Source organism: Nylanderia fulva, unplaced genomic scaffold (genome assembly GCF_048542155.1).
Source record: "Nylanderia fulva isolate GAGA-0341 unplaced genomic scaffold, ASM4854215v1 Scaffold11, whole genome shotgun sequence".
NCBI lineage: Eukaryota > Metazoa > Arthropoda > Insecta > Hymenoptera > Formicidae > Nylanderia > Nylanderia fulva.
Genome location: NW_028189302.1, coordinates 1083232 through 1106742, shown reverse-complemented (window position 1 = coordinate 1106742; position 23511 = coordinate 1083232). Strand labels below are relative to the sequence as shown.

Here is a 23511-nt window from a genome sequence, read left to right as displayed (position 1 = left end):
TATGACAATAAGATATAAAATATATTCGATTAATTTCTTATTATATATACATAATAAAATTTACTATGTACATATCAATATTTTTATTGTGGCAAATATTAATCAGAAAAATTCTTATAAAATTCTTCCAATATCGTATTGTCCCACAATTAACATAATTTTCAAGGTAAATTCTAAGAGAAACAGATTTATAAAATTCCCTGACAATGTCCGATTTTCCAAGTTTCTCGTATATTTCCCATATATATTTTTTTAATTTCTCAAATTATTTTCTTAACAATCCAAATATTCCTAAAACATCGACTTATTTTAATCTTTAGTTCAATAAAAATTAATTTAATATTCTTTTATATTCGTAATCGCGAATTTATACACACCCGGAGCGACGAAAAAAAAAAAAAAGAAGAAAGACAGCAAGAGAAAGAGAGGGCGTCGAGAAAAATGAAATCACCGGCGTGATGAAGCCATACGGTCGATTAAGAAGTCACCGGGAAGACATGTGCAAGTGGACCTTAAAATATCGCTGCTTACACGTGGTACGGGGGTTAATTATCTCCGTCTTTTCTGTACGCGCCCGGTACAATAATGCATTAACGCGTTTAGGCACGGCCAGTTAATCCCAAGGAACTGCTCAACGCGCCGTTAAGCACGCTTGACTCGTTAAGAGTCGCCTAATATGTACCACTATATACGAAAGATATTATCCTTAAGTGTGATCTTTCTCTCTCTCTCTCTCTCGCAGAGATCGCCCAGAGGAATATCCTTTCGTTCTCGCCTCATCCTAATTACCGTTTCTCTTAAAATATAATTATCATTCGATTTCTCGCGACGAGCCACGGCCCGTTAGGGATCGTTAGTCCTGATTGGATCGGGTGCTCGGACACGCTTAGTCCATCCGTAACGCGGATATATGTTTAAACGTGTAATTAGGCAGCTCATATTCCGGAGTGCGAAAAAAGAAGAGGGAACCGTAAACGCTCTTAACAGCTCGCGAGCACATTTTACTTATCCGCGATTGAAGTTTATAACGTGACCGAGATCTCTCTCAGAACGCCGATTCCTATCATTTGCGCGTAGATCGCTTATAAATGGTCGGCTCGAGATATCGTGGCAAAACGAGATAATCGTAAAAGATAATGCCACGCTTCAAGTAATGGCTTAAACTTGTGTGGTATAATAGGGAGGTCGGAGTGTTGTTATTTGTCAATTTAATTTTGCGAACATCGAAGAATTTATGCGAATATTTCGAGCCTTTTGTGTTTCCTTTCGCAGACACAAATATTTTTTTTTAGATCTGATTATTAAAAAATATTAGAGAAAGATCCGTGACATTTTTAGAATGTTCCTAGCGATTAATAATTTTTTTTTTTATAGTGATGTAATTTCTATTTTTAAATATTATTAATATGAAAAATATTTTAGGGAAAGAGAAAAATCTGTAACATACTTTGTGATTTTTTCAAATAATCATTTTCCTCCATAAAGATGAAATTATTATTTTCAATTATTTTAAAAATATGAAAATATTTTAGAGAAAGATGAATTTTTTGAAATAATAATTTCCTTTCATAGAGGCGTAATTTCATTAAATATTATTATTTAAAAAATGAGAAATATTTTGAAGAAAGATCCGTGACATACTTCAGAATTTTTGTAGCAATTAATAATTTCCTTTCATAGAAATGTAATCTTTATTTTTACATATTATTAATATAAAAAATATTTTAGAGAAAGAGAAAAATCTGTGACATACTTCGGAATTTTTTCAAATAATCATTTTCTTCCATAAAGATGAAATTATTATGTTTAATTATTTTAAAAATATGAAAATATTTTAGAGAAAGATGAATTTTTTGAAATAATAAGTAAATAAGTAATATCACTAAATATTATTATTGAAAAAATGAGAAATATTTTAGAGAAAGATCCGTGACATACTTCGGAATTGTTTCGGAATTAGATAATTAGGTAGAATTATTTCGAGTAATCTGCATGTAGAAATCCGTACACATAGTATATGGAAATCTGTCTGTCCTTAGTCACGCGTGGTCGTTCTTATCACTTGGCGAGATCGTTCCGGAAGCATAGCTCGATTCGCCTTTTCGCTGGTATTTGCATGTACGGAAATAATTCCCATGATTCGCCGGAAACATATCAGATAAGAGACTCGTCGGTTTTATTCTGGTCACATTAACGGGCTAATTAAAGCGCCGTAAACAATGGTTCGCTCTTTCGGCGCGTCAGAAAATCTGGAATATGCGCGAGTATACATGTTTACATGCATATATCGGATGTGTCAGAATTAACCTCCTTTTCCGAATCAATATGTGTCAAACAGAAAATCGTGTTCCTTTCTTCGTCAACTCACTAAAAATATAATTTCTAATTAATATAATATTAATAATATAATAATTCAAAATTTTTAAAAATTTGTATAAATTATTGTATCATATTATATAAATTATTATATCATGTTATTATAAAATATTTAATACTTTTTTAATATTAATAGAGCGTCTATAATAAAATCGAATTTTTTCATCTTATTCACTTTTCGATTTATACATTTATTTTCAAAATTAGAAGACTGAAAATTTTCAGGGGTAAACTCAACTTGAAATAAAATCTCAAGCATGTGTCTTATATTAACATAATTTTTGATTTTAAATTTAATTAGTGCGCGGTATAAAATCACGATTAAAAAAATAATAAAATTAAAATTAAAATTAAACTGGCAATCACAATCTCACTTTTGGTTAAAAAAATAATGTCCAATCTTATTTATACACAGCAAAAATTTATATTCGTGATTAAATTACTCGACTTCTGAAATAAAAATCTTTTCTTCGTCAACTCACTAATAATATAATTTTTCTAATTAATATAATATTAATAATATAATAATTCGAAATTAGAAAAAACTTGTATAAATTATTGTATCATATTATATGAATTATATATAATTATTATATTATATTATTATAAAATATTTAATACTTTTTTAATATTAATAGAGCGTCTATTAATAGAGTGTCTTATATTAACATAATTTTCGATTTTAAATTTAATTATTGCGCGTTATAAAATCACGATTAAAAAAATAATGTCCAATCTTATTTATGCACAGTAAGAATTTATATTTGCGATTAAAATACTCGACTTCTGAAATACCCTATGTATGTATAAAATACTTGACATGTACGCCACCTTAATGTAACGCAGAACCAACAAGAGCAGCTAATCAGCAGACATCTAAATTGTTCAATTCATACTTATGCATGGATGCTTATGCATACTTATGCACTTAGATGCACGCACACAAACAATGTGTAGCACCGATATTAACCGCATCTACGTATTACATACATGCATGATCGTCCTCGCAGAAGCTCCGAGACTTGATTGAAGATGCATGAAAAATCGGGTCGTTATGCGTGACGCGAGCAAATATTACCAATTAATAAACGAGCGTTTTGCCGATTAATAAATTTGCGTTCTCATCATAACAACATGATTCGACAAGGGTGTCGACATGTGTGTGCACTGCTATTATCACTCGCCGATGACGTGGGATATCAATGCATCTACAATGCTTCTATTGTAAAGGAATATATGACTGCATATTGCATATAAATGTACAACCGTGCGAAAATATCTCGAGCATATTCAGCAAATAAGCTACATTTAGTAATTTTATAATTCACACTATATTATTCAGCTATACTATTTCAAATTAGATTTATATTATTATATTTTTAAATATTATAATATAAATATATATTATATCATATTACATTTTAATATATTATATATAATATATAAATATATTAAATATATCATATTATATAAATTATATAATTATTATATTATATTATATTAATATAAATATAATATAATAATATAATTATATATTATAATTATAATATAAATTATATTTATATTATATTATACTATAAATATTATGTTATATTATATAAATTATATAAATTATTATATTATTATAAAATATTTAATATTAAAAATTTACTTATAATACTTGGCTTTTATATATACCTATATTTCTTTTCCTCTCCTCGAAATAATGAATTATATATCTAAAAATGTCTTAAGAATAAATATTATCGGAAAATAATAATCAGAGAATCGAATGTTTTGAATTAAGAACAAGGTTTTGAATCGTGACGACATACAATGGGACTAATTGATTATTCGTTTTTTGTCGGACGAAATAATTGCGCTTACCCTGGCACGAGTCCAGAGATCCTTGCGTCAATTACGATCGATAAATCGGTTGGTTCGCGTACCTGTAGGAAATTTGCCAATCGCGATTCACACCTCGTTTGAAAATGGAGCGCGCTATGATTAATTAATAGTGACGCGCCGAGTCTAACTGAATGGCGAATTTGAATCTCTATCTAGATAACGCTGACAAGGGTGTAAAGATCGTTCTCGCCACTTCCATCAATCTTCGTGGTCTGGCGAGAGCTCAGCGCGACGATATCTCTGCGCAAAACTCGCCGCGAACTCGGCCGCGAATTTGTACGCGTTGCATGACGACAGGCGATTTATTAGCCGCGGCGAAAACGGTTTTAAGAACCTCGCGGAGAGGCGCCCATGAAAATTCATGGCGATGAGCCTTTCTTCTTTTCGGAAAAGCAAAATAAGCAATAAAAATTCATGGCGATCTTTTCTCTTCGAAAAAGCAAAATCAGCAATGAAAATTCATGACGATCATCCTCGCTCCTCTCGGAAAAGTAAATTGAAATTGCGAACTATATGGAGAATCTGATAGATTTAGAGGGCACAATAATTAAACATATGTCTTCTCAAATGTTGTCAAAAAATTTCCTGAAAATATGTATCAGGTTTTCGAGGATTCTTCCGAAAGTGTACACCCTGAAAAGCTGTCTACGTGTTGAAAAATATATAAAGAAATTCTCTTCTTCTCATATATGTTCTTTTAGATCGTCAGATATGTCGGATGAAAGAATAGATAGCTTTTACTTCGTCATCATTTTTCAACACGTGCTCTTCCATAAATAGCAAAACCTCGTGCATACATCGTTAAAAATACTTCGATGTAATTAAATACGGCGAATCTCATCGTTAATTTTTCAGCCTAAGCCGCGTCCGAGAGAGAAAAAGAGCGACGGAATAACCATAAGAGTTCGTAAAGGAGACGCACGATCTGAATATCTAATCGTTTGCGCATTAGTCAAGGCGTACGAAATGGAATAATGGAAAGAGAAGAAGGCATGAAAAAAAAGCTGATTACCTCCACTCTCTCGTTATTCCTTCTTCAGAATTAAGAATTAATGATAAAGTCATTGCACGCGTGCTCGAGGAAGAAATCGACGTTCCAGTTGAAGTAGATCTAATAAGTCACGCTATTATTAGGAAGAAATTCTCGAAAACTCGTATGTAGAAGGGTATCGTAAACTTAATGGACTGAAAATATTATATAATATAGGCAACAGTAATTTATATATGTATATTATATATACATGTATATTTTAATATAATATTAATTATTAATATTATTCAATTAATATTATTTTAGTATAATATTAAATTATTATATTATATATTTTTAATATAAATATAAATTATATAATTTATATAAAAATATAATATATTATTATTATACATGGTATATCTAAATAAGTGCGAAAAATTTTATGATTTTTTGTCGAAAATTAAGGGGGTTTTCTTATATAAACATATATTCTTATATCCCTTCCTGAGAAGTTATACTTTTCTAAAGAGAGAGGTAAAAATTAAGTTTTTACTTTTTTCTCAAATTTCAAATTTAAAAAATTTGAGAAATATTTTTCACTAATAAAAAGGACATTTAGTAATATAATATTTAAAAAAAAACATTTAAAAGAAATTTGTACTTATTTAGACACTCTGTATATAAGTAATATATTAATTATTTTTTCATACATATATATTTAAAATATTTAATTTTAAGATCCTAAAAAATTCCGTGGCAATAATTGAACTCTCGATAAATTAATCGGACTTATTCTGAGAGATAAAATGCGAGTCATGTAGGGATTGTTAAATATAAAATATAAAATATATATTTTTAATACACACACACACACACACACACACACACACACACACACATATATATATATATATATATATATTAAATATATATTAAATATAATATATTAATATAATTATTTAATATAAATATAATATATAATAATTAATATACATATACTATATTATTATATACAAGGTGTAATATATTAATATATCTAAATAAAATAAGTAAAATATATTATTGTAAAATATAAAATATTTAATCGCGGTTAAGAGAGAGAGAGTTCGGGATTCTGATTATTCATTATTTGGGGAATAGCCGCGAGATGCGCGTCAGATTAGCATACGTTGCATAAACTATATACAAAATAACATCACGATGCACGCACGCATGGACTCATTGCACGCACGCATCGCACGCAACAGTGAGATATTCGCTCGACGAGAGACAGAAAGAGATGCGTGCAGTTTCTCTCTATGGCGAGGCATTAACATTGTGCTTTATCGAAGCCGCTCATCGTCGGCACATCCGGATTCAAATTACGCCGCCTTGCCCACGCTTATGTTTATTTATCCAGTTATTAAAATTACATTAAGCGTCGTGCTTAATTATGTCGCTCGCGGAACGACGTCCTCGGAACACGTAGGTCCGGAAGAGGTTATTATAGAGGCTCGGAGAGAGAGAGAGAGATCCGAAGGAATCACGAAATGATCCCGACGACAGATTAGTTTCTTCGCGCGCCGGGCAATGATCTCTTCCTTCGTGTCGTTGTTAACCGACCGAATACGTTTTATGAACCACTGCCGCATCGTGTACTTAATTACGTTCCCCCTGTTTGTTTGCGTATCTTTGAAATCGCCGCTATCCTCGTCATACCCTTCTTTTCAAATAATATATAATAATTAATAATTTTAGGGTAGTACATTATTTAATAAAATAAATTATTTAATAAAGTAATTATTTAAATTAAGAAAAGAATTTAATTTTGAATTAAAATAATAATTAAATTAATAATATATAATAATTATAATAAAAAAATAATAAATAAATAAATTATTTTAAATTAAAAAAATAATAAATAAAAAAAAAATAAAATAATAAATAATTTTTTCGATAATAAAATTTAAGTAATTTTAATAATAATAAAATTCAAATGTCTTCAAAATCTCGAGTAAGCAATCTGATTAAAAAATCGAGATTTAGTCGATTAGAGTCGAAGAGATGTATATAATTTCCAGAATTAATTATATACGTGATTGTAAATTATCGCTAGTGTGCATTGTCATGCGGTTCGTGAAATCACGATGCTTTCCCGAGATCTGACGGCGATGAACGAAGGAAGAAGTCCATGGGTCTCGTTTACCATTATCATCATTGCCATTATACTTGGCTCTCCATGACTACGTGTGTTACGTGGTTTAATTTGAATACATGAGGCAGGAAGCGAGAGAGCGAGCAAGACCTCGGAGACGTGTGTCGGCATTAGCCACGCATGTTTCTGTGTACACTGTCATTATCTTTGCTTAAAACGAAACCCCCGGTTTCTCTCGCGAGCTCTCTCTCTTTTTCTCCTACTGCTACCCTCTTGCTGACTCATATAATGGCGCGAAATATGAAACGACCTCCAGCGCGCGTCATCTTCTCGCAAACGTCATTAGATCAGCATCGAGGCGGAATCTCACAATCTCGCAAAAATACGACAATTCTCTCCGAAATTATTTATTACGAAAAAGAGCGGGATATATCAAGGGTGTTCAGCAGACTCAATGAGAAAAATTCCCTGACTTTTTCAGATTTTCCAAGACCAGGAATTAATTTTTTCCCTGACTTTTTAGTATTATTTTTTCCAAATATATAATTTGCATATATCTATCACTGAAAAAAATTTAGTTAATTCTTATAAGTATTTATTTCAATACTGTCAAATAAATAATTTATTTGAAACTAATAATATTTATTTGATATAAGAAAATTCTTTTCAAAACAAATAAATATTTATTTGTTTCAAATAAATTATTCATTTGACAGTATTCAACTAAATATGTATTAATTTAGTCATTTTTTTAAATTTACTATGTTCATAGTAAATACTAAGAATTTACTATGTACATACTAATATTTTTATTGTAGTAAATATTAATCAGAGAAACTCTTATAAGATTCTTCCAGTACCATATTGTCGCACGATTACCATGATTTTCAGGGTAAATTCTAAGAGAAAATTCTCTCTGTGTATTTATCGTGCAATTTTACATTTATTATTTATGTAATTTTACATATTTTTGTGTAATATATTACATATTCTTTACAGTTATAGATAAATGGTAAAATTTTCTGACTTTTCTCTGACAATTCCAAATTTAGAAAATTCCCCGACAATATCCGGTTCTCCAGATTTCCCTGACTGCTAGACATCCTGTATATCCAATGTACGAAATTTTTTCGAATTTTTTTCTCACATTCTTCACTCTCTGCGTCATGAATTTTATATGTATGTATATGAATATAGAGATTTTTCTGCTAAATTAGTTAACAGTTAGAAACAACAATGCAATCATAAGGAATAAATATCCGGCTGATATGTAAACTATATATGCAAGTCATTAGCAGAATGCAAATTATTCGCTGAATGTGCACTTATAATGAAGTCACGTGCAATAGAGTGCAACAACGGAGTCGTTGGCGGAATAAATTTATATTCCGCCGCGTATATATGAAAGATTTCCTTAATCCCAGTCTAAGCCGCGATAAATATGCACCGATAAATCTTCATCCTATATTGCATGTAAATCTCTCATTTTAATTATTTAAATTATATACTAATCGCGTTAATTGCAGAACTCACGTCTCACGAGACAATGTCGCAATTAAAACGCCGTTGTTGATGCATGCTGGATTTTTCAGACATCAATTAATTTGAGCCTCTGGGCCTCTTGCACAATATTGCGTTGCAGGTTCGCGAATTATCGCGCGCGGAGAAAAATCGAAAAACTTTCAGACGCGGGAAATCAAATTGCTTGAATTTACAAGCATTCGCAGACAAATGTAGGACCGTATTATAAATCTCGAGACTTGAATTTAACTGCTTCTCTAGCACTTAATAACGCGCGACTTAATTACTCTAATACAGCTGCAGGTGAAAGCAAACGTGACATTTCCTTTGATTGACATTTTCGCGTCAGCTGATTGACAATATTACGATACTAATTCATGTCAAAATTCATTGACAGATATAATACGCGTAATTTGCATAAACGAACATATGGTATGCGAACGTATATCAAATTCTGAAAAGCATGCAAGTCGAAATTTTGTGGCAGGATGCGGAAGAACCGCAATGACTGACATGATGGTTTGAGCAAGCAGACGAATATCGGCTTTTATTGGCAACATGCACTCTTATCTGCCTTTTTCAAAAGCGCATCCCTGATCGATATCCCTTTACAAACCTTATTTGTACACTGAAAAAAAATTGTTAACTTGACTAAACCTTTCAACTAAATTATTATTTTGTTGAACATATATTAGTATTTAAGTCAAATATACGTTTTGTTACATTTAATTTAAATATTCTTATATGTTCAGTTAACAAAATAATATGTAGTTGAAAGATTTAGTCAAGTTAACAAATTTTTTTCAGTATAATTGTTTGAAAGGACCCATCTTTGATAATCACGATATTTCGAAATTATCCTCTGCTCGAGAATCGATTGCTTGAAAAAAATAATTTTTTATAACTGTGTTTACATAAGCAATCTTAAAAATTATCTAGATAAATCGCCATATAATTTCATTTTTTATTTAGATAGGTATATGTAAAACAAAATCATCTTCATCTTATCTAAAATAAATTTACATAGTTTTATCTCAACTGATTTTAAAATTATCTAAGCACAACACTGTCCACAAGATTAGTGCAAAGTACTTTATTTCTACTTTTTGACAGCAAAGTCAGCTCAATTAATCAAAAAATTCTAAAATAAATCAAACCTTTGTCATTACGGTTTTGCAAAAAAAAAAAAAAACGATAAATCGACCTTCGAATTTTTGTAAGAGTCGCAAAGAATTCGTAATGCGTGACGTGTGAGAGAGGAAAAGAGAGACCGAGGTACAGAGTACTTTCACAATCCTATAGGAATCCGGTAATCGACGTTCCGTCTCGTCCTTACATTCCTTGTCGATGATCCAGAACGATATATACGACTTCCCACGAGGGGGTAAAAATCACAGAAGCTGGCGCAATCTGATCCTGAGCGCGCATTATATTCCTGATTCACCTATAGGCTTTCAGATAATGCACTAATGCAATCGTGTGTGCGAGAAAGAGAGATCATTTTCCAATCTCGCGCATATTTATACGTTGAGGAGGCGAGCGAACGTCGTTACTTCATTACTTTTGTCGGAATTATATATTATTGCGCGATTTACCAAGGTCGCGTATCGCGTTTCCCTTTTGCGGAGCCTTCTCTCTCTCTCTCTTGATCGTGAGATTCTATACTATAATTCACTCGGGAAAGAGTCAACGAGATCGCCGGATTATGCAGTCCTTGTCCTTTTAGCTCGCGAAGTCGTCGTTTTTCAAGCTGGGCTGCCAATCGCGACGAATTAGCATACGATATATCGCCAAATACGGGCTTCGATGACGGTGTTACGCCGACAAATGCGATCATTTCCATCATTTATCCCTGGCTGAAGGTGCAAACGCATCTACCGCGATCCTTGAAGAAGTGCGTATGCGTCACGATCTCGCAACGTTGAGAAATGTTATTGAAATTGACTCCCGTGAATCGAGATGTGTTCTCGGAATTCAAGAAAAGACACCGATAACGAGCTCTATCATTTGAATATTATCGACACATTACTTTGATTTATTTCAATTTAGCATAAAGCCTGACTGATCCGATCATTCAATGAAAATAATATTAATAGAAATATCAGTTTTTCATTTAGATATAATCAAAAGAGAATTTGAAAACGAATGATTAAGTTATTTAATTATTTAGTTGGATTCATTATTTTTTAATTATCTGATAAACTTGTAAACTATGTTTTTAATTATTATTTCTTACCTGTTTAACTACATTGAAATTGTATATCTTTTTTATTTATGTAATCCATATATATACAAATGTAGAATAATGTGAAAAAATCTAAACTGTATAAAAAAATATGTAAAATTACATAAATAATAAATGTAAAATTACATGATACTTAAATAATGAAAAGGTAAACATTTCTATTATTTATCGCGTAATTTTACACTTATTATTTATGTAATTTTACATAATTAATTCTTGTGTAATATATTACATATTTTTTACAGTACAGATAAATCGTAAAATTTCCTGACAATGTCTGGTTTTTCAGATTTCCATGCCTGTTAGACACCCTGTATATGTACTACATATACGCGTCCGCGATTTCAAAACTTAAATTTCCCATGCAGCTACATAAGCAGTATCGATTCGCGAAAATATGCGTGAAGTCCTACGTGTCGGCGCAACATTCTCGGTGCATTATCTCTCGCTACGCGGCTAATACTATAGTGCGCGACGATAGGTTTCATTACGAGCGAGGTGCATTTCCTTTTTCGACGCAAGGCGGCCAAGCAAGGTCGTCCGTGCACCTCTCGACGCGAACGGCTGTGCATCCGTCCGGTGCATCCGTCATCAAGAGAAAGAGAAAGAGAGAGATCGTATTGATCGGAACGAGATAACGATGCGAGTAATTTGCATGTCGCGCGCAGCAACACTATGTTGTTGTAACGAAGAGTTATGGCGCGGCATAACTTCGATAAAACTTCCGCGCGAGCGGAGCCAGAGATTAGCGATGATTACGATCGCGTCGAGTCCGAGATGCATCAGTCGTCGTCGCGCATCCTTTTATGAATGTGTATGCATTGTAAAAAATTATGTAAAATTTACATAAAAAATATGTAAAGTTATATAAATAATTGTAAGTGTAAAATTGCAAGGTAAATAATGAAAATATATATTTTCATCATTTATCGTGGAATTTTAGGCTTATTATTTATGTAATTTTACATATTCTTATGTAATATATTACATATTTTTTACAGCATGTATGTACAGGTATATTAATACAGGTATATTAATTCTTTTATGAATGTGTATACACTGTAAAAAATTATGTAAAATTACATAAAAAATATGTAAAGTTACATAAATAATTATAAGTGTAAAATTGCAAGGTAAATAATAAAAATATATTTTTTCGTCATTTATCATGTAATTTTATGTAATATATTACATATTATTTTACAGCGTGTATGTACAGGTATATTATTATCATCATTATTTAATCTATCTTGGTTTCAATTAAATAAAACATATTTTATTAATAATCTTTCAATTTTTATTATTATTAATTTAGTAAATATTGCAATAATTAAATATATACATGTATTTTTTCAAATCTAATTCAATTATGTAAATATGCATATATAAAATTATAATATTGATATTTTATTCATCTTAATTTAATAAAATATTCTAATACAATATAATACAAACAAACTAAAATAATATAATATAAATGTAAATATGTATATATATATTTAAATAAAATTAGAAAAAAATATATATATATAAATTTTCATATAATTAAATGAAACCAACATTCGTCCCTCGCTCGAAATTTATAAACTCCTCGAAAGTATTCGTTAAAAAAACCCCAAACCCGTCAAAGAATTCGACATAACGAGCAGTACAAATAGGCTTAGGATATATTTTGTAGAAACCATTTAAATAGAACATATTTTATTAATAATCTTTCAATTTTTATTATTATTAATTTAGTAAATATGCATATATAAAATTATAATATTGATATTTTATTCATCTTAATTTAATAAAATATTCTAATACAATATAATACAAACAAACTAAATAATATAATATAAATGTAAATATGTATATATATATATATATATATATATATATATATATTTAAATAAAATTAGAAAAAAAAAATATATATATATAAATTTTCATATAATTAAATGAAACCAACATTCGTCCCTCGCTCGAAATTTATAAACTCCTCGAAAGTATCCGTTCAAAAAACCCGTCAAAGAATTCGACATAACGAGCAGTACAAATAGGCTTAGGATATATTTTGTAGAAACCATTTAAATAGAACATATTTTATTAATAATCTTTCAATTTTTATTAATATTAATTTAGTAAATATGCATATATAAAATTATAATATTGATATTTTATTCATCTTAATTTAATAAAATATTCTAATACAATATAATACAAACAAACTAAAATAATATAATATAAATGTAAATATGTATATATATATTTAAATAAAATTAGAAAAAAAATTTATATATAAATTTTTATTTAATTAAACCAACATTCGTCCCTCGCTCGAAATTTATAAACTCCTCGAAAGTATCCGTTCAAAAAACCCCAAACCCGTCAAAGAATTCGACATAACGAGCAGTACAAATAGGCTTAGGATATCTTTTGTAGAAACCACCTTGATCTCCCTAGGGCTAAAAAAAGGTGCGAGAAAGTCGGACGCGTGTCACGTCGCACTAGTGATTTGTCGCCGCGTGTACGTGAACGGAGCCGGCTGGTCCCGCACACGTGTACGCGTGTCGCCGCCGCGCCGCACGCGTGTCGCTTCAGGACCGAAACGCATCCTCGGGAAGGGTTAGAGCGGAGGAAGGAAGACCTACCTGTGTTCTTTCACCGGTTTCGCGTGTCCTAGAAAAGAACACACGCGAGCGAGCGAGCGGGAAAGAAAGGAAAGGGAAGAGGAGCCGCCACGTGACCCCTACACGCCGGTCCTCCGTTTTCTCGGCGGAATCCTCCCGACCTGACCTATCCAAGGTGAGATTTATCCGTCGGCTTTACCTGCCACGAGCTGTATAGGTTGTACCTTCCTTACGCTGCCTCTGCCTATCTGCCAGGAATCCCCGCGTTGCTATTCCTCGCGAACCTTCCCCTTCCTGTGTCCACCATCACCTAACCTAACCTCTCTCACTCTAACCGACCCACCCTTCAGCTCGTACGGGTCACGTATCTCAAGCTTTTCCGCGCGACGAGTTCGTGTCTGCTAAAAGTAACAGGTGAGATTTTCCGACCGACGATCACGTGAAACCGCTATTATTAAAGATGCAGGAAATCTGTCAATTGGAATTACGTTTATTTTTTTATTGCAACAGGATAATTGGCTTAATTGACATGAACTTGTTTTTGGAATAATTTTGATTTTCTTAAGTGATATTTTCGTTTAGATCTAGAAAGAGACAAAGAATAGATTGAACTATGTTTTTTTATTTTATTTTATTAATGTTATATACAGGGTGTCCCAGAACTGGCGAAAGTTTTTAATGGCATATCATTTGGAGACGATTTTTCCTTACAATTAGTGGAAATGTTGAAGGAGGCATCATTTTTAGCATGTTCCCAATTTTGTTATTATATATCTTTATAATTAACAATAAGCCTTGTATTAAAATTCTATTAAAGCAAACTCTATCTAAAATTAACTGAACAATGTAGTTCTGTTAATATTTTATTTCCACAAGGCTTAGTTTACAAAAAGCCTTTATTTTCAACTGCTTATAATTCGAAAATTATTGGTGTCTCAACATTTTCGCTGAGGAAAAATCGTCTCCAAATGATACCAGGAATCTGCCATTAAAAACTTTTCCGGCAGTTCTGAGACACCTTGTATACAAAGTGTTTCTACATTTTAAGAGACGATTCTTTCTGTCAAAAATCAAGAGGATTTTTCATATAAATATAACCCTATATCCTTTCTTGAGGAGTTTACACTTTCCCAAAGGAAATGTAAAAAGGTTTTTAATTTTTTTCTCAAATTTTGAACAAGTTAAAAACAAATTTGGTGAATATTTTTCGCTAGTAAAACGGATTATTATTAATATTTTTCAAATCTTCCGTATTATTATAAGGGGATAAAACAATCTCTATTTAATTTTTTATTAGACTCTTTTATTTCTCTTGTTTTTTTCATAAAATTAATAATTTTTAAGAAAAAGAATGAGAACTTATTTTTTTCCTCTTTAAAGAAGTGTAACTCTTCAGGAAGGGATATAGAAGTATATGTTTATATGAAAAACCCCTCTTAATTTTCGACAAAGAATAGTCTTCTAGAATTTTTCACTTTTTTAGAAAAAAAAATATGTTTAAATTAATCTATTCTTAATATTTTAAGTTCTAACTAATTCTTTATAAAATATTAAAAATATTTTTTTTCAATTTTACTTTTTATTATAATATACTAAAGAATTGTTTAGAGCTTTAAAAACATTAACAAAATAAAATATATAGATGTCGAAGATCGAGCTTTGATTAATGTCATATATCTTCTTTTTCCTCTTTCTCTTTCTCTTCATCAGGGTTACAAACGCAGGTAGCGTGAAGTCGGTATCCTAAAGAACCGCGATGTTGCTTCTCGACTGATCCGCCGAAATGACGGGTCCTCGAGCGAGTCACGTGTCGGCGATCGTCCTCGGAAGGCGCGTCGCAAAGAGTGTATTACGTCCCGACGTAATAATCGGGATTCGGTGTGCCAGAGCCCCGGAGCGTTTTCGGGCAGGTTACGGTGCCGGGGCCTTAATTCGAGAAGGCCCGCGCAGGGTATAATCGGAAACCCGGCGGACACACAATGCAAATAAGGAGGCATTATAGCGTGCTGCCGGTGACGCAACGCGAGCGGTTCGGCTACTTCCGGCTGCTTCTTCGAGGAATATAGCGGGAGTTGTTCATTAAAATCGTATCATACCTTGGTCAACCGTTCACATCGATGACTGTTTTAATGACAGAGCGATGATTTTATACTTTTACATGCATCAAATGTAAATTAGTGAGAAAGAGAAAAATGTTCCGACTCCACTTTACATAATCTATAATTCGCGACGGAATTCTATTTATAATTTTATGTGTCAAATTGTGAATACAATTATTCGTGAGACAAAATTTTTGTATTACACGAACCATAATTTGATTTAAAATTATGTATAAAATATTCGATTGCAATTGATAGATTTACTACATAAAAGCACAAGGATATTTTATATATTCACTTAATAAACATGTAACTTGTTCCCGGGACCAAGACATTGTCACGTATATTTTTCTTCTTTTTCTGTTTTAAATTATTAATCAAATACGAAAGGTTAAGTTGTAGTTTATGTCATTTACAATTCACCAATCACGAATATTTGTACACTACGCATATTTCATGCGTCTTTTCTATTCATAAAAATAAAAATAGAGCATTCTACTTATAATTCTAGTTATAATTTGACTGTCACATGTTTTCTGTATTACACGATGCATAAAATTAATAAATAAAATTCTGTCTCGAATTTTGTCGCGAATTATAGATCGTGTAAAGTGGGCTTAATATATTTATACATAAAAACAATTAAATATGTTCTACAAGTGTTGGGATATCATATTTTCTATAAAAATGTTGTAGAAATATAAAATCATTTAATTAGAAATTGAATCTAAGAAATCTAAAATCATTTCATTGTAGAAATCTAAAATTATTTAATTCATCTAAAATCATTTAAATGCAAAATATGTATTGTTTTTAATAAAAATAAAAATTCGAAAAATATCCTGAAATTTAATTCTGATCCTAAATAAAATTTTGTCTCGAATTTTGTCGCGAATTATAGATCGCGTAAAGTGGACTTAATACGACATATATGTATATATAAAGAAAGAGACGGCGTGTTTGTGTGGTTTTTACATTGCAATTATTTAGAATCGATTGCCGCGTATCTTGTCATCCGTATGTATAGATTAAATAAACTCGCCGCGTTAATAAATTCTCGGGATATCTATTGCGCCAGAAGTTTATCGTCGAGCGACGCGAATACTTTTCGGTATGAGCAGTCATATCCGCCGTCATTACTTCATGTTCTCTAGAATTCCGGTTTACGGTTAAATATGAGAGAGGAGGATACAGTTATTTGTAATTATTTACAAATCCAGATAAGTGATTTACTTATGTCCGCAAAATTTTATGACATCTTTAAAAAATCTTAAAATATCGTTGTAACAGTTTAGAATTTTTTGTTCTATATAATGACATTTTGAAAACGTCATTATACACATTTAAAATTTTATTAAAAAGAAAATACATATAAATATATATTCTGCTGCATTATTTTGATTTCCAAAGCACTTCGTTGGAGATAAATTCTTTTTAATAAATTTTAATTCTAAAATTCCGATTTACTATTAAATAATATGATAAAAAAGGATACAGTTCTTTGTCATTATTTGCAAATTCAGACCATTGGATTACTTATATATCCGCAAGATTTTATAATAATATCTTTTAAATAATATTAAAATATCACTGTAATATTTCAGAATTTTTTTTAAAGACGTCATAATACAATTTAGGATTCTATAAAAAAAAAAAAAAAAAATACCTAAAATTCATTATACCGATCAGATAAAAAGTTAGATAGAAATAAACTCTCTTCTATTTGCATAAATGTATATGTTTCGCTGTATTGAATTATTTTAATTTCTAAAGCACTGTTAGAGAGGCGAAAGGAAAGTTTATAAGATATATCTTTGTTGGAAATATTAATTTTTTTATACATATACGCTATACTTTTTACACCGACCGCGTCATCCGTTGAACAAATCCCATTTGATAGCGAAGTCTTTATGTATTCACAGTCATTGTGCGTATTAGCCGTGCGAGGTAACGCGCTTCCGGCCGCTTCTTTAGCGCGCCGGCTTTTTATCTTCGAGCCAAGCCTTCGTTTCTCGAGTGACGCGAGCGAGAGATCGTCGATCGATAAAGACCGTTCGTTCGTTCCATTCGCATACGGCTCTCTCTCTCTCTCTCGACCGGAGGACTCATAAAAAGATAAATATATATTATATTCAGTCGCGCGATTAATCCGAGTCAATAAATACGATCTTATCGTCCACACACGAATTTACCGAAGATTGCGACGAAACGCATCATCGATATATTAATTATGTCGATCTAGTTTTTCGTGATGCGCGTCCTGACGTTGCACAGAGTTTATGATGTGCGGAAGTGTCGACAAAATTAAGATATTATATAAAAATATTTAAGAAAAAATATATAAAAGTATTTTAGTTATTAATATTAATTAAATAATTAATGTCGTTATAATCACAACATGATTAATTAATAATATCGAGTAGAGTAAAATTAATTAAAATTAAATATGCCTTAGCGATATTTATATCTGTATACACAATTAATAATTATATGAAAATATTTTATAAACAAATATATGATAAAAGTATTTTAATTATTATAATATTAATAAAATAATTATGTGTGTCGTTATAATCACAACATGATTAATTAATAATATCGAGTTAAACATGGTACTAGAATAAAATTAATTAAAATTAAATATGCTCTTCTTACACAGTAGGAAAATTTGTTTTCTTGTTAAAAACGGTTCTCTTGAAAATTTTTGTCTTAAATTCATGTGTTAATTTAACATATTACTGTTCTGTTAATTGAACTTATATGTTAAATTCTTAAAACTGAAAAAATGTAAAAATAACACAATGTGCATCCATTTTTAATTTTACACAATAAATGTGTTCTGCTTTATTAGTGACAAGATTTATCTGTCAAAATTTACAGAAAAAAATGTTGATTTTCTATTTTATAATATAAGTAGGGATGATAAAATCTAAAATTACCATGTTTTTTTGTTAATTTTTACATTAAAAGTATGTTAATTCTACACAAAATTTATTTTAAATTATTTGAAGTTTTGTGTTAAAAAATTAACACAATATTATGTTAAATTAACATAAAAATTTCTGTGGACCGTTTGGGACATGCGATATCTATTAAATTTAATAGAAAAAGTTCAACTATGTAACAATCTTATTTTTATAGTTGTTGTCTTGGAATGACAAGCAGATGAACAGAATTGACAGATGAGAAAATATATAAGTTCGAAATTACTCGCGCTACTATTCCGCAATTCCGAAGCATGATGATCTCGGGAGATATAAGTTTAGACGAGGGAAGATAAGGGGCTCTCAGACACATCAGGAGGAAAATGGCTACCTAAATAGCGAGATCCTTCGGGGTCGGTCTCGGGTCTCGTTCCGGACGAGAATGGATTTCGCGGAATTTCCATCGACGCATCTCTTCCGAAGCTCCGAAGAATCACTGAAGCGAAAAACGCGCGAGTATAGGTATTTCTCTCTCTCTCTCTCTCTGTCTCTCTCTCTCTCTCTCCGTGAGTACTCCCGGTGAGTACTCGAGTACCCTCACGAATCGGAAGAGAAGAGGTCCGTCTAATTTTCCGCACGCGAGTGATCCGACGGCGCTCGAGAGCGGATCACAGAAAACGCTAATGAAGGAAGAAACTCGGACGGCGGCTCCTGGCGATATATAGCTAATGGATGCGATCACACGATGAAAAAGATGATCCCAATAAGGATGATTCAGAGACGCCGCGAGAGCCCCACATCAAAGGGATTCGTGTGTACCTTCGGCTAAATTAAGCGCAAATAAGCGGAAACGCGCGCGCGTAAAGACATTCCCCTTATAAAACATCTTAAATTGCTTTATAATTATATGTGATTATTGCGGGTATACGTTATTAATACTAATACGGAGAAAGAAAGACAAGTTTTATTAATATTCATGAGAAAAGACGAAAATGATTTTAATTTATTTTCCTTTTGATATTCACGTCTCATTAATATACATATTTTAATTGTAGAAATTTAAAAAGTCATTTATTTCATTCTAAAATTATTTTAAAAAAATTTTGTATTTCTATAATTTGGAATTATATCGAAGAAATTTAATGATATTTTTCGAATTTTTATTTTTATAAAAAAATTACATATTTTGCATTTAAATAATTTTAGATTTTTACAATGAAATAATTTTAGATTTCTTAGATTTAATTTCTAATTAAATGATTTATATTTCTACAACCTTTTTATAGAAAAATTGATATCCCAATACTTGTAGAACAAATTTAATTGTTTTCTATGTATAAATATATGAAACCCACTTTACACAATTTTAAATTCGCGACAAAATTCGAGACAGAATTTTATTTATTAATTTTATGCATCGTGTAAAACAGAAAACACGTGACACTCAAATTATAAGTAGAATGCTCTATTTTTATTTTTATGAATAGAAAAGACGCATGAAATATGCGTAGTGTACAAATATTCGTGATTGGTGAATTGTAAATGACATAAACTACAACTTAACCTTTCGTATTTGATTAATAATTTAAAACAGAAAAAGAAGAAAAATATACGTGACAGTCTTGGTCTCGGGAACAAGTTACATGTTTATTAAGTGAATATAAGAAATATCCTTGTTTATATGTAGTAAATCTATCAATTACAATCAAATATTTTATACATAATTTTAAATCAAATTAATAATACAAAAATTTTGTCTCACGAATAATTGTATTCACAATTTGACACATAAAATTATAAATGAAATTTAGTCCCGAATTCTGTCGCGAATTATATATAGATCGTGTAAAGTGGGCTTTGAAGGAAACAGTCGAATATCCGAATTATGATCTTGCGATATTTTTTTTTCGAATCTAAATTAATAGGCGGAAAAAGAGCGTGCAAAGATGACAAATAAGAAATTAATGTACAAGTAGATCGATGTTCGGGCAAATTATTATTATATCGCGCAGCCGCGCGTGTATCTCTGAGAAGCATGATTTTCGCCGCGACTCGTCGACTCATCGACGTGTGATAAAGATTGCGTTAGGGTGTATAGAATCTAATTACGCCGATAAACATTGTTGCGGGGCGATCCACCTGCTCGTAAATAACATAGAATCAAACATCGTATCAGGTTACATCGTAATACGCGTCCGGGCTCGAGTACAGGAACAGGTCCTCCAAGGTATCCAACGTGAAACGGGTACCTGCCCATACACTCCATCTACGCCTTATGCGCATTTTCATCAAGGACGAGACGCGGAATCATCATCGTTGATTATGAATACCATCAAAAATGGGAGTAGATATAATCAGGATAATTTATAACCGAGAAACACATTAAAAGTTATTCTTTTTTTCCCGAGGATTATCCCTCCCCTTGTATGCGTGTCAGAGATAAATTCTTGTATATATCGCTAAAACACGCATCATTTTATACGACCTTTCCTTTTTCAATCATTTTTTAATATAATTATTGATATTTTACGAACCAATAATTACTCGCGAGACGAAAATACATCGGTAAGTGTGATTTTTGCGTCACGATTTCCGAAAATAACTATGCAATCACGCGAGTCTACGTGGAATATTTATTCAAACAAATATTAGAGCTGAAAGAGAGAGAGAAAATGTTATCGACAGATAACGCTTTTTTTCTTCCAGTTTGCAGCGCGTGTGTATTTGCATTTTTATTTATTTACGTTTTTTTTTTGCAATATTGGTGCATGTGAAAGAGAGGCGAGCTTATCGTGTGGATAATCTCTCTCTCTCTCCTCGATAACAGGTACGAGAAATACATAGACGTCGCGTAATTGCTATAGATTAACAACACTGGACCGACTAAAGCTATATCGTATTTTTATCAATAGTATCAAATGGCCGATTCAATTTTTCTACCTATATTTCTCGGATCTAATGCTTATCGCGACTGATCAACGTACATTAACAACATCATCCGCGTTAATAATTTTCGATTTATCGCCTCGCATATCGCGGTTAATAGAGACAGTTTGTATAAAAATTATATTACGTTCTCTTGGCAGATATATAATCGTCTCCCTTTTTCCCCATCTTAATCAATATATTTTTCCATCTATTTTATCATCGCGATTATCTGTTCTAATAACGCATTTCCTAATGAATTTTATTGGAATACGTGTGATAATATAGGCTATGATAAATATCTAATATATATTAATGATCATATCAATATAAGAAAAATATATAGAGCGACAATCATGTAAACGGAGATTAACAGATAATAATTTGACTATAAAATTCTAGCACATTTATTGTTGACTCGATTTTTGGAAAAATTACGATCCATGAATCCATGAAAATTTATTTAGAAACTAGTAATTCTGAATCGAGAGCAGAAACGCGCGATATTAATAAACCCGCAATTTTATTAATAAATTAGCACGTCCAAATAAGACACATTCATCATACATCGATATTGTCGATCGAAATTACACGATCGCAGTGTCTTGGCGGGAAAATTACCGCCAAAGCGATCGACGATGAGTCAGCTGATCCGTTGATGCGCGCGTGATATCGAACCTCAAGTTCAACCTTAACGTAGATAGCATTCGGACTAATTTTATAAATACGCGAATGCGCATTGACACGATAGCAAATCGGTTAGTCATCGTCATCAGGATGAGAAGGAAGCGTTTTAAGTAATATAATTTGTAACAGTTCTTTAAAAAATTAATATACATATAAAAAGCAATAAGAGGTAATTAAGTTTCTTCATTAATATTTATTTGTGGAAAAAGATTTATAACGTAAAATATTAGACAGAAAGAAATAAGTAATATAAAATCATACGTTGAAGACGCTGCCTCCGATATAATAAATTTGGGTAAGCAAAAGAATTAATATAAGAGTCATTGAAAACAATTTTGTTGCTCTTAATAGGATCTGGACTCTTTTTTGAACTGGTGTTAATATATCATCTCAAATAAAATGGAATCTACGAATAATTATCTGACGCTATGTAAATTATATTCATATAAATAATATATAAATTAAATTATTTTTGTGTATGTAAAATCTAGTATCTAATGTATCAAATATTAATAAGTTATTGTTTTTTTTATTTTCGAGATGCAATAAGAAAATAATACTGAATACGTCTCACGTTAAAAATTATATGCAGCAGTAAAAAAATGGCAGAATATCGGTTTTTTCCTCTTAAAATAAAATAAAAAACGTTAAATAAATTTACCCTAAGACGTAAATTCGTCCCAAACTCACAATTGGCGCGTGTTCTGCATGCAGAGAGAGAGAGATGCGTGAATGCAAAATCCGGCCGTTTCAGATAAATCGGTTTTCTCGCGATTGGGGGTCGCACGGCCCATACAATGCCTTGATGCACAATGCAGCCACGGAAAGCAACAATGCAATGCGGGGGCGTCGAGAACAGGGGCCAGAGGGAGGAGGAAAGAGGGGAAGAAGAGGACAGACTGCACTGACAGCTGACGAACGTAACGTTTTTCAGAAAACGCACGATTTCTGCCCGTTGCTTCACAAGTATCTTATAAGTGTTTCATTTTATATTTTTGCTTAATCGGATAATAATTCGAATTGTTGAATAATTTTTTATTCCATTGCGTAAGAGGGAAAATTGTTTGATTATCGCAATACTTTCAGTCGATTGAGCGAAAGGAGAAACTTGCGATAAAGACAGAT

General features: G+C 31.3%; 1 protein-coding gene across 7 annotated transcripts in view; it reads right to left on the bottom strand.

The window, feature by feature from the left end:
- LOC114945581 (uncharacterized) overlaps positions 1-23511 on the bottom strand; it is a 210697-nt gene that overhangs the window by 154360 nt on the left and 32826 nt on the right. The window lies entirely within an intron of this gene.